We start from the raw sequence: 17,002 nt of genomic DNA on the forward strand, positions 1-17,002 counted from the left end.
ATCCTAGGTCTATCTGAAGTTACTGATTGAACAGAGCTGGAACTAGGAAAGGTTGACCAGGGCTTTGTCCAGGACCCCAAAATTCAACCCTTTTCTTCATTCAGAAGGCAGAAACAACTGAGTGCAGCATTCAGGTAGCAAGGATAGATAGAAAATAATCAGATAGCTTACCCTCTTCTGCTACACTGCACTGCAGGTAAATTCCTCTTTAGTCCTGTCCCATCTTACTTCCTTCTTTTTCCTATAACTTGTCTCACTCAGTGATCTATAGAATAGGTCTATATGATAGAAAGGTGTCCTAGGGTCTCTCCCCCTGCAAGATCTTGCATCTCTATATCCATATTCTCAAAGAAGATCATTTGACCCAACTATACCACTACAAGACCTATGTCTAAGGGAGATTAAAGAAACAGGAAATGGAAATTTCTTTTCAGTGGTGGTAAAAAAAAAAAATTGAAACTAAGAAAGAGTCTATCCATTGAGTAATAGTTCAATAAGTTATGGTATATAAATGTGAAAGACTACTATGTACTGTAAGAAATAGATTATTTCAAAGAAGCATGGAAAGATGTATGAACTGATACAGAGTGGTATAAGCAGAACCAGGACAATTTATACTATAATTTCAATATTATATTTATAAAAATGAAGAATTTTGAGGATTTGTATAAAGTGATAAAGAATGAAATAAGCAGAAATGAGAACAATTTACACAATAACATCATAACTGAAAAAAATTGAAAGCTGTAAGGAAAGTCAAGAAACTCACCATCTATGATTCCAGAGGACTGATGATAAAACATGCTATCCAACTGACATACACACATATATATGTGTTATATATATATATATATATGTATGCCTATATATATTACACAACCAATGAAGGAATTTATTTTGCTTAACATTTGATTTACTTGATTTGACAAGAAATTTTAAAAATTTATTTATTTTTAAAATAAATTTATTTTTTATTTAATTTAGTCTTTTTAAAAATTTCCAACAAGGTAAGAAGTGTGTGTGTGTGTGTGTGTGTGTGTGTGTGTGTGTGTGTGTGTGTGTGCGTGTGTGTGTGAGAGTGAGAGAGAGAGAGAGAGAGAGAGAGAGAGAGATTTTTGTTATTTTTTAAAAACAACAATAAGACAGGGTGCTAAAAACATACAGATATGGAATATTGTGTGAAGTTTTAGATGAAGTCAACATATTGTTAGTTTTATTCAATTGTTTTAGTTTCTTATGAAACTTTTTGTCACTATAATGCAAAAACAAAATATATTCATGAAACTTTAAAGAGATTTAGAACTGAAGGGGACTTTAGAGTTCATCTAGTCCTACAGGTGAATAAACCGAGTCTCCAAAGGTTTCAGTGATTTGACCAAAGTCATAAAGGTAGAAGTGGCAAAGCCAGGCTTTGAACCCCTCTCTTATGAATCCAAAACCATCACGCTGTCCACTGAACCATGCCCTCTCTCCCCAAACATCTGTTCTCAGCCCCGTCACAACTTAATTGGTCTTTAAGGGTCAATTTGAGGTATTCATCATGGTGCTTTCTCTGAACTAGTTTCATATTGTTTGTGATTCTGGGGGTCAGAATTGCTAGTTATGGCTCTGGCTGTTGATTCAATCATTCTAGGGAAAAGAGTCCATCAAATTCTGCAAAAGCAGTATTTAATCAATTCAAGACTCACAGTGTTCAACCATCATAATAAATGAATGAATGACTATTATTTGGCTCACAATAAATACTTATTGAATGACTGAATAATTGAGACCATAAATGGATATGTAAACGTCTGCTACCCACAGAGTTAGAAAAAGTCAGGTTCAAAATTATAGCAGGAGAGATAGTTCTCAACCCCTAAATATGAGTGGTTACAAAGACTAAAGACCAGAGGATCACAGAGTGAGATATTTAAGGAATTTCAGAGTCCATCTGGTTCAACTTTCTCATTTTGCAAATTAAGAAACTGAGGCCCAAGGAGGGTAAGAGACTTGCCAAAGGTAGGAAAGATCAGAGGTGGACGCACATAGTATGATGACATAATTTAACTCCCCTCTAACCTGCCTCGAGTTCTTCTCATTCGTCTCTGACTTGCTGGACGTTGTATAGATTTGTTTCAGCTCAGGTTCTTTACCAAATAACAAAGCAGTAAAGGGAAACTGCTGGTTGGTCATTCTCAGAGTGAAGCCAAGCTTCAGGTCGTATCCTTTGATTATATGCAAAATGTTGGAAGCAGTTTATGAAAGAGTACCCATTTCCTACTCTTTGCAATTGGATTCTCCAACATTCATGACTCTTCAAACTCCTGACACTTCAAACTCTCCTTATCCACCAAGTGTGGTGATATCATCAGATCTATATAATTAAAATGACATAGTCATCTTGCTAATGACCATTCAGCATGTAGTCCACTATGGCTCCCAGATTCTCTTCAGTCATATGTATCAAACTCTGACCAAATAAAAAATCCTTCATTATTCTTTAAATACTTAGTCTCCAAAAAAAGCTAATCCCTATGCTGTCAGAGTTTCTCTGGACTCCAGAGCACTATACCTCTCAGCCTCATTTGGGAAAAGTGTATGAAGTACAAATTAACCCAGAGTCATCAGTTATTAATTGACTATCTTCCCCAGGCTAGCTTGACTGGGCCTCTTTAAGTTTAGCAAATGGAGGTAAGGGTGGGGGTGAGGGGGAATTATTTCTTTAAATATACTTTAATCCCTTTCTTCTCTTGAGATGACCAAGTCAGGGCATACTTGGTGTCACATGGGTATGTAATTAGGTGCGCTTCGTTAAAAGCCAAAGCCAAATGAGCCCATGCAAAGCAAGAGAAATAGTGTAGGTCAACAAGGACAGGGTGGCAGCTGAAATTTACTTCAGCACTAACTTAATGAGCCTTCTTATAACACCGAGAAATAAGGGATGTGCCCCAGGCTCCAAGGAGAAGGATAGAGATGCCAAAAAGAACTTTACCTTAGAAATGCAGAACAGGCTATGTGATGGCTTGGCCTGTTACTGTTGTCTCGGATCAGGGAGCTGACATTATGTGAGGGGAATAGGATCAGAGCTATCTCTGTTGCTTTTTTTCTCCTCTCCTCCCCTACCTTGCATACCAGTCCAAACTGCCTTTTAACTTAGGTGTCTGGAAATAAAAGGCTTCCAACCAGAGCAGACTGCTGTCTTCTGCCAGCCTGGGTTTTCTGAGTTTGGCTGAGGGAAATAGTCACGTAGCATGAGAGATGGCCAAGAGTCTATAGACTTTAGGGGCTTCCTCCAGAGACATGAAGCTGTTACCTTCCCTGCTACTGGCACTTGCTCCCTTCTGATCTTTCCAGACTGAGACCTTGAAGGAAGGACAAAAGGGAACAAACACAACACGCAGGTAACTAAGAAACATCAAAATGCCTTTCACCAAACTGGCAGAATTCAGAGCATATCAATTAAGCCACCATGGGGACAACTGTAATTTCAGTAACTGCTATTCAAATCAGTTTTGCATAAACAAATTCCACTGGGAAACAGAGAAGATAAAAGGAGGGAGGGAAATAGAAAGGGAGAAGAACAAACCATAATGGTAAGATGGAAATGGCATGGAGACAAGAGGGAGGAAGTAACAGTAATGAGGAGGACAGAAAGGGAGAGAGGGAGGAAAGGAGAAAGGAGGAGAGAGAGAGACAGAGAGAGAGAGCACTCAAGCAGAGGAGAGGGATAGAGGTAGAGAGTAAAAAACAAAGAAATAAGATGAGAAAAAAGGAAAGAAAATAGACTGAGACTACAGAGAGAAACAAAATAGAGAGAAAGAAAACAGAGAAGACAGAAAGAGGAAACATTGGGAGATGGAGAAGAAAAAGAAATAAAACAGGAAGAGATAATAATGGGAGGTTAGAAGGCAATAGAGAGAAAACAGAGAGAGAATAAAGCTGGAAAACAGAGAAAATGGAAATAAATAGGAGAGGGAGACCAACAGAAAGATTGCAGAGAAATAAGGATGGGAAAAAACCAAGGTAGAGGTAGAAGAGGTAGAAAAGAACTCACAGAAAGAAATAAGGAGGACAAGAGAGAGATGGAGATAACAGAGTGGGAAAGATGACACTGAGAAACCAGGAATGGATTACAGAGAGTGTCAAAAGAAAGAGAATGGAGGAGAAAGACAATAGAGAGAATGAAAAGAGAGAGAGCCAGGGAAAGACAAAAGAGAAAGAAAAACAGATGGAGAGATGATCAAAATGGAAAGTGGAGGGAAAAGAGAAGGAAGGAGAGAAAGAAAGAGAGAGAGAGAGAGAGAGAGAGAGAGAGAGAGAGAGAGAGGGAGGGAGGGAGGGAGACAGAGTCACAAATGCAGCAGGCCATTAAAGAGTCTAAAGGAAGCTTCCAAATAGCAGATGCATGAGCTCTAGAAAATGTCGTCCATCGTTGCTATTTTTTCCTTTTCTTCCCCACAGGTTTAGAGGCTAAAAGAGTGAATGACACACCAGGTTGATCCAAAGATGCTGAACATGTGATTCAAGTGAAGCAGAAAATGAAATGGAGTCTGGAATACCCTGGTGTTGAGGTATTAGAGGCTGGCATTGAGCATCCACCTGCTAGATAATGGAGCAGCCTAAGATCCTGAGTAGAAATGTGTCAGAATTTACAAAATTTGTTTTATATTGACTATGCATATTAGTTTTAAGGTTTTGTTCTTACCACTCTTAAAAATGCAAAACCATGAATATAGCATGTACAATCTACTTTAAGTATATAATAAATTTGTTATGTTATTTTCAAAACTGGCCTACCTATTCCCTCTGAACTGTCCTCTCTTCCATTTTTGAACTTCCTTCCATTCATTTTTAAGATGCCTCAGTGACAATCCTTTGGAGGAGGGGAGAGCAGGAATCTATTTTCTCCTTCATTAGCCCTCAAATAAAAAGGATAAGATGCCAACATGGTAATAAATAAGCCTATTCAAAGCAGAATAAATCCACATATGTGAATTTTGTTAAGTCCAAACATACGTTTCCTTTGGCACGTTGAGTCCATCACCTTCTCTATCAAGCGATATGTCCTCTGAAGTCACAGTTGGTCATTGAACTGTGCAGAGTCTTAAGTCTTTCCAAATGTTTTTCTTTATAATGTTATGGTTACTATAAAAATTGTCCTTGTTCTGCTCACTTCACGCTGCAACAATTGACACAAGTCTTCCCAGGTTTCTTTCAAATCATTCTTCTTGTCATTTCTTATGGAAAAATGATATCTCATTGCATTTATGTAACAATAATTTGTTGATTCATTACTGTATTGATGACTATTCCTTTATAATTCTGGTTCTTTGATACAACATAGAGAGCTACTATAAATATTTTTTGTACATATAGGTCTTTTTTTTCTCTTTAAAAAAAAGCTCTTTGGGGTACAGGTCTAGTATGGTTTTGTGAGCTTGATAGCGTACTTCTCAAATTGCTTCTAGAATGGCAGGACCAAGTTACAGCTTTCCCAGCAGGACTTCAGGGTGTCTATCACTCTATAATCTCTTCAACAATGATCATTTTCCTTTATTTTCACCTTTGCCAATCTGATAGTTGGGAATTGTTTTAATTTGCATTTCTCTACTTAACAGAGATTTAGAGTATTTTTTCCTATGGCTATTGATAACATTCATTTCTTCCCCTGAGAATTACCTATTCATATCCTTTGACTACTTGTCTCTTTCAGAATGGTTATCATTCTTTACTTCTTTATTGGAATGAGGTGTGTGTGTGTGTGTGTGTGTGTGTGTGTGTGTGTGTGTGTGTATGTGTATGTCTTGAATCTTAGGCCTATATCAGAGATACTTGCAGCAAATATTTTCCCCAGTTAACTGTTTCCCTTCTCATTTTAACCATATGCCTTTTGTTCATACACAAACAATTCAATTTTTAGGTAAGCAAAATTATATATTTGATCTTCTCTATACCCTCTCTGCTCATAATTTCTTCTCCCATCCATAGCTACGAAAGATTTTTTTTCCTTTCTTCTCTCATTTCTTTTATATCTAGATATATATCCATTTGGAACTTATTGTGTATATCTTGGTGTAATGTGTGAAATCTTAGTCCAAATCTAATTTCTGCCAGATGATTTTCCAATTTTTCCAGCAGTTTTTATCAAACAGTGATTCTTTACCTCAATATTTGCAGTCTTTGAATGTACCAAATACACTACTATATTATTTTGTTTCTGAACATTGTGTCCCTAATCAGTTACATGGACTAACTTTTCTACTGTTCAGTCAGCACCAAATAGTTTTGACGATTGTTTCTTTGTTGTACAGTTTGAGATCTAGTACTATTAGGTTGCCTCTTCTCCCATTTTCCCTCTCTTTGCTGTCCTTGAGAATCATGACCTAGTGTTCTTCTAGATTAATTTTGTCATCACTTTTCTTGCTTTCCAAAGTAATCCTTTGGTAGTTTGGTAAGGCATTGAACAAGTAAATTAATTTAGGCAGTATTGTCATTTTTATTATATTGGCCTGGTCTACCCAGGAGTAATTAATCTTTCTCCATTTATTAATGTTTGTCTTCATTTTTGTAATGAGGGTTTTATAGTTGTGTTCATGTAGTTCCTTTATGTTACACTTTTTTAAAATTCATAACAAAACAGACTCATAAAGAACGCTGGATTTAATGTTAGCAAGCCTTCAGCTCAAATTTTGCCCAAGACACTTGTTATGTGACCTTGGACAAGTTATTTATCCTCTATCTGGTCTCTGTTTCCTCATCTGTAAAACAGAGGTGTCCTACCATTAAAGGTCTCCTCTAACTCTAAATCTCTGATCCTATGATCACTGAAGATAAAATATAATTGATATAAATTATTTTAATTTGTGTTGTCTTATTTGTGAATGGGGGCTGCAAAGAGTGAGTGACCCAGCGAATATTTGAGAATAGTATAGAGATTTTTAAAAACACCAAGGTTTATACCTGGGAACAAGCTGTCACGTCTTTCCTTGGGTGAAGGAGAAGAACCAAAGGAGACTATTATGGTTTTGATATAAAATAATAATAATATCACAATCGTAAAGAAAAATTAAACATGAGCTCATACCACATGCTAGGTAATGTTAAACCATGAATAAGGAAATTTAAGTTGTGGAAGGAGCCTTGACAAAAAGCAGGAAGCTCCCTTCTGAGGCAATTAGTCTAGGCAATTTTAATTCCCCTATTGATTAGTCCCCAGCCATCCAAAGGTCTCCATCATTGTAAGTGAGGGAAGGAGAAGAGGCATTGACTAAAGATTGGGAAAGAATGGTGCTACCCATATTTTAGACAAGAAGGACAGAGAACATAGCTGATTTGCCTGTGATACCAACCTTTATTCCTCACAATCTCATAGTTTCATTGGGAGAAAGACTAGAAACAGATGGAGAGAGAACACAGAGATAAAACAGGGAATAATATCAGAGAAGACAGAAAGAGACAACAAAGAAGAAAACAGACAAACCACAGGACAGAGAGAACATGAAGAGATGACAAGAGGAAAGGAGAAAAAATGACAAAAACATCAGAGACAGAGAAAATAGAGAGAAAAAAGACAGAAAACAGAAAGACAAAACAGAAGAGAAGAAAGAGAGGCAGAGGTAGAGAAAAACAGTAGAGAGAGGCAGAGACAGAAAAAGGCAGAGAGAGAGATGGCAGAGACAGCAGAGAGAGGGAAAATGGGGAGATACAGAAAGAAAACAGAGAAAATCAAGATAGAAAACAGATGCAAAGAAATGATCGAGGAAATGAAAACAGAAAGACAAAAAATAAAGAGGGAACTACAAGAGGAGAAATAAAATGAGAGAAGAGATGATGGATAGAGAACAGATACAGAGAGAGTAGGTAGGATAGGGAGACAAATGAAAGGAGAGAATGGTAGATGGAAAGAAAACAGAAGAAAATGACAGAAAAAGTAGGGGGAGGAAGAAAGGAACAAGTGAATGGAGAAATGAATTGAAAAGCAAGAGAAAATTCATGAAAACATGAAAAAATCTAGCAAACATATGCTGGATGTGTTTCGGAGAACCCAGTCATCAGCACTTTAAAGCCAATTTAAATAATGTCTCATGGGAGAAAATACACAGGTTTTTCATTAAACCAAACTTTCCTAGTTGCTGTTGGGGTTTTTTTTCTTCCCAAATGAAATTAGTCTCAACTGCCCTAATGAGGCTCTTTTTCTTTCCATTTTCTGGGGTGGGCAGGCTTGGTGAGGGAGCTGCTTCCGTACTACAGAGAAGATTGGCATCCTTGCCCAGGAACAGGACAGTTTAGCTCCTGTGACAAGCCCAGAGCAGAGTTTGCCGAAGAGCCCTAAAACTCAACTATTAACAGCATCCCCATTTTGTGTGTGTGTGAAAACAATCAAGTGGGAAGAGCCTGCCAAGGGAGCCTGCAAGCACAGTTATAATTAAAGTTTCCTTAGCATTTCCATTAGAAACCTGCTTTAGTGGTTTATAACTCAGCAGTAAAAATCGGCTCCGTGCTGGTGCTCTCAATGCATGGTCTTGATAGGAGTCAGAAACTGACTTTGATTTTGTTTTTTAGGGTTTTTTTAATTGTATACAACAAAAGTAGGCCCATAACGTGGAGTAATTGCTTCTGGAGAAAGAACTCATTCCTTGATCTTCAAGAACACTCAGAGCTGAGGCAGAAAAAAAAAGTAACGTTCTTTCTTTACCCATAAGAATGACATCAGTAGAGAACGTGCTTTGAGTTCTTTTCCGTGGTCTTGATGATTTCATGCTGATCCATTTATACCCTCTAATCCAGATTTCTTGGTAAGCCAAGGCAGAAACTTACTGCTTGTGACTATGGAACACAGAAAAGCCACTCATGACTCCCCCTCACGTCTCCCACACTTACCCCAGTGTGAATAAGCTCAGGAAATGAAGTTAAGTCATTGGACTCATAAGCGCAAAGATCTATCCTGGCTAAAGTACAGTGTGATGGAAACTGCACTGTATTTGAAGAGAGAGGATTTGTATTTGAATCCAGACTGTGCTGCAGTCTCTTCTTGTATGACCTTAGGCAAATCACTTAATCTCTTTGGTCCACAGTGTCCTCACCAGCTAAATGGGAGGTAGGATGGGGGAAGAGGTATACTCTGTGCGAAGTCTTGTCTGGAAGGAGGGAAATGAGATGGGGATGTTCTCAGTGATCCATTTTTATGTGGGAGAGGGCAGGGCAATGAGAGAAAGGATGCTAGATTTGATTAGAGGTCTGAGACTTTGAGCTCTGTTTTAGCAGGGGATAAATATTACTTATGTGAACTGGAGCCAAAGTCACTTCTGTATGAAATATCACTGTTTGGGTAACTCATATGTAAGTTAAATATATGACAGAATGGATTGGAGGAGACATAGTGAAATGAGAACAGAGCTACATTTAGAATCAGAAGACCTGAGTTTGTAATCTGTCTGCCTCTGTTGCTTACAACCTGTATGCCCTTGGCTAAGTAACTTTTTACTCTCTGAGCCTCAGTTTCCTAAATGTAAAATGTACATGTGGGCAGGTATGAACTATAAGACATGTGCAATACCTTCTAGTGCTAAATCTATTATCCTATAAACTCTAAAGTGCCTTCAAGTTCTAAGCCTATGAGGTATCCAAACCTAATCATTTGTATTTTAAAAATTCATCTTCACTTCATGTGTTGTCTACACAAAATAAGATTAAAAAACGTATTTGTTCATTCTGGGGGGAAAATACTCTGCTTTCATCTGAAATATTGAGGCAATTGAAACCAAAGTATTGGAGGAAGTGAGAAGAAATTTTAATAGCTTGATATTTGTTTTGATTCTTTCAACTCAATTAAAAAAGAAGATACTGAGCTCCTACCAGGTGCTCTGTGGGATACTCTCTGGGGGCGTACAAATATCCGTCCTTGAAATTTGGCTGATGAGGAAACTGAAGTTCAGAGATGTGAGATGATTTGCCTTAGGTCAAATATCTAGTGAAAGAACTGCAATCACAATCCTATACAGTGGTCTTGTCACTACTGTGACTCATAGGTCTTTAGCGTGTGTGTGTGTGCGTATGTGTGTATGTATGTCCCTGCTTGCCCGTAGTCTAGTTTTGGGGTGGAACAAGATAAAAAATATATTAGAACAAGGTATAAAAATATCCATTATTTCAATTTAAAGAAGACAGAGAGAAATGTGAGGTAAAATAACCCAGGAATGACTTCTATGACGAAGTGGGACTTGAGGTGAACCTTAAGGGATAAATACAGTTTATATGGTCAGAGAAGAGGGGCAAGGGCAAGAGAAATATCTAAGGTCTGAACCTAGTTTATTGTAGACAGTCTCACAATCAGCTGATCACTGCACAGCCACGAATATCCAAGTTACAAAGGCATGCTTTATCTTGCCATTCAAAGTCCTTCTCCATCTGGTTCCGAGCTAGTATTCCCTCTCTATTTCAGTGTTCTCCCCCATGCACTAAGCTCCCTAAAGTGACCTACTCATCATGCCCTGCTTTTCTCTTGCCATCTTTGGGTTTCCTCTGTGCACACAAACCTGAAATGCACCACAGTCAGACCTGCTGAGCTTCTTCTCTTCCTTCCAGCACCAGCTGAGATGTTGCTACTCCATAAAGCCTACCCTGAGGTCCACAATTGATAGTGATTTCACTTTTTTTTTGTATTTTTATAACATATTTTATAGATCAATAGTTCTAATTTAGTAGTTCAAGAATACCTTCAGGGTTCATGATGGTGGTGCAAGGGAATTCAAACAAAATTTTTTAATGGTGTCTTAAGCAATATATAACTGTTTTTAAAAAATTATAAATAGTGTATTAAATTATCCTGAGAGGTTCACAAGATTGTTTTTTGTTTTTTGTTGTTGAAAGGGATTCAAGGAGACTCTTTCTTCTTTCCTCTCCAAGCTCCAGCCCTGCCACCGGCAACATGGCTAAATGTACCAAGAAGGTCGGAATTGTTGGTAAATACGAAACACATTATGGTGCATCCCTCAGAAAAACGATGAAGACAATTGAAATTAGCTAGTATGCCAAGTATACTTGCTCCTTCTGTGGGAAGACCAAAATGAAAAGATGGGCTGTGGATATCTGGCATTGTGGATCCTGTATGACAACAGTAGCTGGTGATACATGGACCTATAGTACCCACTCTGCAGTCACAGTCAAATCTACCATCAGAAGACTGAAGAAATTGAAAGACCAATAAAATCTGCTTATCAAATATGTGTAGCCCATAGTCCAACAATAAATGGGTTAATTTATGTAATAAAAAAAAGAGATTCAAGGAAAAAAAATCATTGGGAACCGCTAGTTTAGATCACTGCTTCCTAATCTTTTTGTGTTATGGACCTTTTTGGCAATCTGGTGAAGCCTATGGACCCCTTCTCAAAATAATATGTTTTAAAGCATAAAATAAAGTACATAAGATGACAAAGGAAAAAAATCATTTAGCAACACAATTATCATTAAAAAAAAATTCAGAGACCCCAGGTTAAGAAGGAAATAGAGAAACCCTTCCTTTACCCTTATCACTTTCTATTCCACATCATACTTATTTATGTGCATGTCTTTTTAGACTGTGTGCTCCTTGAGGGCTGGAAGTGTTATTGTAAATCCTTGTCTTCTCAGAGCCTGATACAATTCCTTGTACATAATAAATGTTTATGGAATTGATTTGGGCACTTCCTCACACTTATCCTAGTTCTCCAATCTGGTTTTTAGCAATTAAACCAAGAGGCAGTAGGGGGTAGTGGAAGGAAACTTGTATTTTCAGGTGATCTCATAAGTCTCCAATGGCTTTATTTAGCGTCTCTGTGCAGATGCCTCCCAGATCTATATATTCAGACCAGTTCCATCTCCTGAGCAACAATTGTTTCTTTTTGGATATTTCCCACTGGATGTACCATAGATATCTCATACTCAACATGTCCAAAACAGAATTCATATATTTCTAACAAATGCCAACCTTCTTCCTAACACCCCTGTTTTGGTCAAGGGCATCACTATCCTTCTAGTAACCCAGATTTAAGACCTTGGAATCAACTTGGTACCGCAGTCTCCATTACCCGACATACTAGCAGTTATCAAGTCTTATTATCCTACCTCCAAGACATTTCTCATATCTTTTCCCTTCTTTCCACTAAAAAGCTCAAAGCTCAGGTATGGCCACATCATTCATGAAGCAAATACTAGAATAAAATACTAACTTCTCTTTTTCACACTTAAAGCCCTTACAAATTGACTCCAGCTTACCTTTCCATGTTTATTGTATGTTACTCCCTTTCATGTACTCTATGGTACAGTCAAACTGATCATCTCCTATCTCTATTTCTTTTTCGAAGCTGTTCCAGTGCCTGGAATGCATTCCCTCCTCACTATCACCTTAGAGAATCTCTAGAGTCTTTCAGAATTTTCCTCAAGTAACTCTTGCTACATAAGGCATTCCAGATCTCCCTCCTCAGCTTCTAAGGCCCCTTCTCTCCTCGCTCCCAGAATTGCTTTGTTTGCATTCTATGCTTACTTGGGAAGTATAGAGGAGCTGGGAGGTACTAAGTGGGCTATTCAGCCCAATCCTCTCATTTTGATAAGGAAACTGAATTCCTGGGAGGCTAAATTACTTGCCTATGGGTTTACTGGCCTAAACTCATACAGATAAGGATCAGAATTCGAGTCCTCTGACTTCCTATTCAGTGTTCTTTCTCCTATACTATGCTGCTTCTTTAGCATATGCTGATTCCCAGATAGAATGAAAGTTCTCTGAGGGCTACAGCTGTTCCTTTAGAGGTCTTTGTATCACTAGCCCTTAGCACAGTGCTTGGCATATAGCAAGTGCTTATTGATTGCTTGGTTAATTTCCACTAATAAAATCTATCAAGCACTGTCTCTGCCACTTATTATCTGTGTGACCTTTGTCAAGTCACTTAATCTATGTCTCAGCTTTCTCATCTTTGAAATAAGGGGTGTCAGACTATATAACCTCTAAAGTGCTTTCCAACTCTAAATCAAGAGCCTATTATTTAATTTATTTAGAAGGCTGAGCTGGACAGCTACAAAGCTTGTTCAATAAATATAATCCCTGAAAATTACTGTGTCAGAGAGACTGTAGCAAATCAGGTATAGTAGTGCATTATTGGTAGAACTGGAAATTGGTCCAGTCATTCTGGAAAGAAATTTGGAACCAGCCCCAGAAGGTTATCAATCTGTGAATATCTTTTGATCTAGCTATACCTCTACTGAAACATGCTCAAAGAAACAAAAGAAAAGAGGAAAGAAATCTATATGTACCAAAACATTTATAGCAGCTCTTTTCATAACAGCCCCAAACTAGAAATTAAGGCAGTGTCTTCATATGTATTTCTCCTTTTTTGCTGAAGAAGACCTTGCCATCAGAAAAATGATGACATGACTTGCACTTGACTTTGTTTTTTTTTTGAGTGAGGGAGGGCTGTGCAGGTCACCAACCTCACTTCTCCTCCAGAGCCATCTGAATCCAGTGACCAGATATTCATCAGGATGACTGGAGATGACCCAGGATGAAGCAACTGGGGTTAAGAGACTTGCCCAAGGTCACACAGCTAATGAGTATCAAGTGTCTGAGGTGAGATTTGAACTCAGGTCATCCTGACTCCTGCATTGGTATTCTATCCACTGTACCACCTAGCTGCCCCTTGTCTTCATATTAGGAAATGGCTAAACACAATGTATATGAATGTAATAGGAGATGATGATATTCAATTTCAGAGGAAATTGGGAAGATCTCAATGAAGTAATACACAGTGAAATGAGCATAACTATAATACTATACACAATGATCAATCATTCAAGCAATAAATAAACATTTGCTATACATCCACTATATGTCAGGCACTGTGCTAAGCACTGGAGATACAAAAGTAGGAAAAGACAGCCCTTATCTTCAAGGAGTTTACAATCTATTAGAGAAGACAGAGTGCAAACAAATATATACAAAGCAAGCTACATACAGGATAAATAGGAAGTAATTAACAGAGGGAAGTCACTGGAATTAAGAGGGGCTGGGGAAGGCTTCCTGTAGAATGTGGAATTTTAAATGGAATGTAAAAAAGCCAGGGAGGTCAGCAATCAGAGTTGAGAAGGGACCGTGTTCCAGTCATTGGGGTCAGCCACAGAAAATGGCTGCATCCAAGAGATGGAATGTGTTGTTCATGTGACACCCAGGAGGTAAGTGTTACTGGATTAAAGAGTATGTGATGGAGAGTAAGGTGTAAGAAGACCGGAAAGGTAGGAGGGGGCTAGGTTATAAAGGGATTTAAATGCCCAAAAGAGCATTCTATATTTGCTCCTGGAGACAATTGAATTTATTGAGTAGTTGGGGGTGAGGCGAAGAGTGGCATGATCAGACCTGTGCTTTAGGAAAATAACTTTGGTAGCTGAATGGATGGTGAACTAGAATGGGAAGAGATTTGAGTCAGGAAAACCCACTAGCAAGCTATTCCAATAACCTGTGCACGAGATGATGAGGGTCTGTGCCACAGTGGTGGTAGTGTCAAAAAAGAGAAGGGATCATATTGGAGAGATGCTGCAGAGGTAAAATCAACAGGTTATAAGAATAGATTGGATATGAAGGGTGAGAAACAGTGAGGAATCCTGGATGACTCCCAGGTTAGAAGTCTAAGGAACTGAGAGGATGGTGTTACCCTCTACAATAATAAGGAAGGTAGAAATGGGCAAGAGTTTAAGGGGAAAGATAATGAATTTTGTTTTAAACATGCTGGTTTGAGATATGCCAGCAGAAAGATTGGGGCAGGATAGATAGATTTAAGAATTATCAGCATTGAAATTGTAATAAATCCATGGAAACTGATGAGATCCCTAAGAGAAATAGTAAAGATAGAGAAGAGGAACCAGGGCAGAACCTTAAAGGACATCTATGGTTAGAGGGCATTGTCTGGAAAATAAACCAGCAAAGGAGATGGGAAGGAGTGGTCAGGTAGATAGGAGGAGAATCAAGAAAGAGTGGTAAACCAAAAACTTAGAGGGAAGAGACTGTCACAGAGGAAAGAATAATCAACAGTGTCAATGGCTGCAGAGTAGCCAAGGAGAATGAAGATTGAGAAAACACCAATGGATCTGGCAATTAAGACATCATTAGTGACTTTGGAGAGAGTGGTTTCAATGAAATGATAAGATTAGAGTGGGTTAAAAAGAGAAAGAAGGAGAGAAAGGAGAGAAGACAAAGGAGAGGACAGAAAGTGGAGACATCAATTGCAGATGACCTTTTCCAGGAGCTTAGTTAAAAAGGCAGAGGAAATATGAGATGATAATGGGAAAGGAAGGATCAAGTGAAGAGCTGGAGTCAGGAAGACTCCTCTTCATGAGTTAAAGTCTCACCTCAGACACTTACTAGCTATGTGAATGTAAGGCACTTAACCATGTTTGCCTCAGTTTCCTCAACTGTAAAATGAGCTGGAGAAGGAAAAGCAAACCACTCCAGTATCTTTGCCAGGAAAGTTGCAAAAAGGGTCACAGAGTTAGACACAAAGAGTTAGAAAATGACTGAACAACAACAAGGGAGGTATAGCAGGATTGCTTAGTGGAAATGAGGAGCCAATTAAGTTTGTGTGATATAAATTTGTAGAGGACTCAGTCAGGATGGTTGGGTGATTTTCTTCATTCAACATGTGTAGAAGCAAAGGCAACAAATGGTGGAAGTGATCCAAACCTGAGGCAATATGACAGCAACATTGTTGAGAAAAATTGCTTTGAAAGATTTTACAACTCTGATTTAGAGAGAATTAGAACTCTGATCAACATAATGATAAATTTCAAGTCCAAAAGAATAAAGGTGAAACTTAATACTCACCTCCCAAAAGAATGATGAACTTAAAATGCAAAGAGACATACATTTTCATACATGGTTAACATGGGAATTTGTTTTGCCGGATTTTGCAGCTACATATTCAAAGCTTTATTCTTTTTTTTTTCTTTTTTTGCTTACTTGGAGGAGAAAGGAAGGGGAGTAGTGAAAGTGAAAAAAATTTTAAATGCTTTTTAATTGAAAAATAAAAATAATAAACCAGAAAAAACAAAAAAGGTACAACCTACATCTTCTAAACATTTACAATCTATATTCAACTTTTAAGAAGAGCAATATCAAAAGAATAGAGAAAACACATGATTTCTTTAGGTTACTGCATACTGTCCCCCCAATACCTTCTTTTATATGATCTGTTTTTCTTTTGTTTTTTTTTTTTTCCTTTTCTCCAAACTCCTCACTTGCAGGATTTTTATTTCTGTTCTGATAGGAAATGTGTGATTTTTTTAAAAGTCAAATTTAACACTCTTAGAAAATTGGGAAGAAAGGGATTCTAGGTAACTAATGACTAGAATGTGGTTGATTTTTTGAAAGTCAAATTCAACACTTAGAAAACTGGGAAGAAAGCGATTCTAGGTAACTAATGACTAGAATGTGGTTGGAAATAAACTACAGTGCTTGGCAGAACAAAGTGAAGGCTCTCATTTAACTCTCTTGCTTAGCATTTTATAAAATCACAAAATGTTGGAACTAGAAGAGACCTATGAAATCACCTAATCAATTTCCTTCTTTTACAACATAGAAACAGGGTCCCAGAGATGCAAAGTGTCTTTCTTAATGACAAATATACCAACAATGTCAGAGATTCAGACTTCTATCTTCTGATTCAAAGTCGTGTTTCTATTTCAGTTTTCTCTCACTTTACTTTTTCCGTCACTTTGTTCCACAGTTACTCTCATAGAAGCTGACCGATTTTGAAAATATTCAGTATTTTTTACTATAGGTTAGAGGTATGTGTAATTTGTGTTTAAATTTATCATTTTTTAAATGGAGCCTGCAAAGTACTCAAGTGGACAGGTGTGATTTTTCAATTGATTTAAGTGAAATTTTTCATTTGGGTAAAATGAGGCAAAGATATGATACTCTATTATGTCAGGTTTACAGTTTGCAGGTCATACTACTAACTTGATTTTGCACATATTTTGGTTCTAGTAGCTTTCTTTAAAA

General features: G+C 37.7%; 1 protein-coding gene and 1 pseudogene across 1 annotated transcript in view; one reads left to right on the plus strand and one right to left on the minus strand.

Annotated features, from left to right (window-relative positions):
• The window catches only part of GPR39 (G protein-coupled receptor 39), a 267,807-nt gene that overhangs the window by 70,144 nt on the left and 180,661 nt on the right, over positions 1–17,002 (minus strand). The gene's annotated exons all lie outside the window — the stretch shown is intronic.
• LOC140506273 (large ribosomal subunit protein eL43-like) lies at positions 10,880–11,188 on the plus strand (annotated as a pseudogene).

The sequence above is a fragment of the Notamacropus eugenii genome, chromosome 5 (genome assembly GCF_028372415.1).
Source record: "Notamacropus eugenii isolate mMacEug1 chromosome 5, mMacEug1.pri_v2, whole genome shotgun sequence".
Lineage (NCBI taxonomy): Eukaryota > Metazoa > Chordata > Mammalia > Diprotodontia > Macropodidae > Notamacropus > Notamacropus eugenii.